The sequence below is a fragment of the Protopterus annectens genome, chromosome 4.part0 (genome assembly GCF_019279795.1).
Source record: "Protopterus annectens isolate FY-2018-M chromosome 4.part0, PAN1.0, whole genome shotgun sequence".
Taxonomy (NCBI): Eukaryota; Metazoa; Chordata; order Ceratodontiformes; family Protopteridae; genus Protopterus; species Protopterus annectens.
This window is the reverse complement of record NC_056733.1, coordinates 1,844,225,205-1,844,227,704: the sequence shown is the minus strand read 5'-3', so window position 1 is coordinate 1,844,227,704 and position 2,500 is coordinate 1,844,225,205. Positions and strand designations below refer to the sequence as shown.

The 2,500-nt window shown below is 33.5% G+C and overlaps 1 protein-coding gene across 1 annotated transcript in view; it reads right to left on the bottom strand.

Annotated features, from left to right (window-relative positions):
* GABRB2 (gamma-aminobutyric acid type A receptor subunit beta2) overlaps positions 1 to 2,500 on the bottom strand; it is a 1,614,606-nt gene that overhangs the window by 100,218 nt on the left and 1,511,888 nt on the right. The gene's annotated exons all lie outside the window — the stretch shown is intronic.

Here is a 2,500-nt window from a genome sequence, read left to right as displayed (position 1 = left end):
ACATGTCTTGCATATGTATACTAACTTAAAGGATGCACAAATGCAGAAAAAGAGCAATCACTATGGTAACAGAAATCTGTTCCCACTTCCCGTCTGTAGTATTCCACTGCATAAATCTGAATAGTCAAATTGCACATAAAGTATACAAAGTGAAAAATAAAAGGTAACTTTACATCACAATATAATCTGTGCCTAAAATCCAAAGGAAGAGAAAGACGTGTCACCAGTATCAATAGCTCACTGATGTTTATAAAATAAGTAAAAATAGAGCGACCCAACAATAATGTCTTTTGATGTTACCCCTCTGATTTTACTGGTCTCAATAAGAAAATAAGGCTACAAAAGTAACATGCTCGACAAATAGTTGTGTTCTTATCAGCTTATCCTAAAGGCTGCACCCCATCCCTGTTCCATCTCAGTAATGAATGTTAACGCTAACCCTTAACCATACACTTTAACCATTTTGGAAACACTACCACAGCATCAGACAGGGCTGTATAATTTGTTTCTTGTAATTGGTTATTTGATTGGAGACAATCTTATGTTCTTTAGAATGGTGAATCTCAAAATAACTTGGTTGATATATATATATATATATATATATATATATATATATATGTATATATATATATATATATATATATATATATATATATATATATATATAATGCCAATGAGATTGTTTAAAGCAAAAAACATTAAACAACCTCACAGATGATTATATTCATTGCTTGCTCAAATAATCTAATTAAACTGATTGCAACTGTAAACCACTAGATTACATTTTTAACAGAAATAAAATATACTAACTCTAAGGTTGCACAACTATGGAAAGGGAAAAACTCCTGTATTATGTTCGATTGCTGCATAATTTGGCCAACTGTACCACCAACTAATTTTTTTAAACTTTTAACATGGGATAAATGTGTGCAATGAGAAACCATATAACACTTGCGTGTGTGTGTACGTGTTTATACACATACACACGCACACACACACACACACACACACACACACACACACACACACACACACACACACACACACACACGCACACGCACACACATACACACACACCATATATATATATATATATATATATATATATATATATATATATATATATATTTATGGGTTTATGTCCCTTTGTTAAGTTTTTAAATTGTCAAAATACATATGATTGATAATTTAAAAAGTTGAAAAACAACTCTGGGCATGAAACAGAGTTGCACTGTGATTGTGGTACAGTGGAGTGGGTAATGTGCCCTTTTCCCTGCTGTAGTATGATCTCAGAATTATTATATACTGTTTGCAGTGTGTGCGGGGGGGGGGGGGAGTGGCTTGTTTGTTTTTTGTTTGTTTTCATAGTGGATGTTTGACTTTTTAAATTGTCAGTCATGTGGTGTCAACCATATGCATTTTGACATAAACCCATGTATATATATATATATATATATATATATATATATATATATATATGGGTCTACCTGAGATGGTCGACAAGCCATTTGATCGACACTGATTTGGTCGACAGTTCATTTGGTCGACAAGCAGATTTGCCCCCCTCCCCAATGTTGTGCGACCCTGGAGTTGATATATATAGTTAGGGGGGGTGTGGGGGGTGAAGCCCCCCACATAAAACTGCTTGTCGACCAAATGAACTATCGACCAAATGAGTGTCGATCAAATGGCTTGTCGACCATCTCAGGTAGATCCATATATATATATATATATATATATATAGATATATAGATATAGATAAATAAATATGAATATAGATATGGATATTGACAACACAGTACGGTGTTTCTCAATTATAAGTTATCTAAAATGTACAAAAAATTGTGGAAAATAATTATATCAGGGTAATAAAGATCTCATTGTAAAATAAATAATGACTATAGCAGAATAATACGCAGTTTCTTGCAAACAGAGGGATGTTTCTTTAAATGTGTAGTCTTTTTGCTAGATTGTACCTGTCTATTTAAGGACAAAAAGATGCGTATCTACATTAGTGAGGGCAGTTTTGCTTAAAGAGCTGGTGAATTTAACATGAAAAGGGAAGTGAAAGCATCATAGCTAGAGAGGAAAGTTGACGTTTGTCACGGGGACTTATTGTCTAGAGCAGCAGCTTTAGGAGAGAGAGAATCAATCGCATTTAAGGGTGACCTGGAATGAAAATCTGGAAACTGTTTTGGCAGGGTAACATAGGCATACTTACCTATAAAGATTGTTTCTAAGCAGCATAAGACAGAGTTACAGCTATTCAATGTGCTTTTTATTAAACCACAACACTTTATTTTTGATGAGAATAATCTAATTTGATATACTTTTGTTTGTATAAATAATAAACAGCAATTTTTCCAAGCCTGGTGGTCTGATGTACTTTAATTTTCTACACTGAAGTGGTATTTTGGTACTAGTTCTTAACTCCAAAGTACTGAGACTGCACCTATCACTGTCAAGGTGTGTGTACTTTCCTGTAATAGAGAAATAGAGA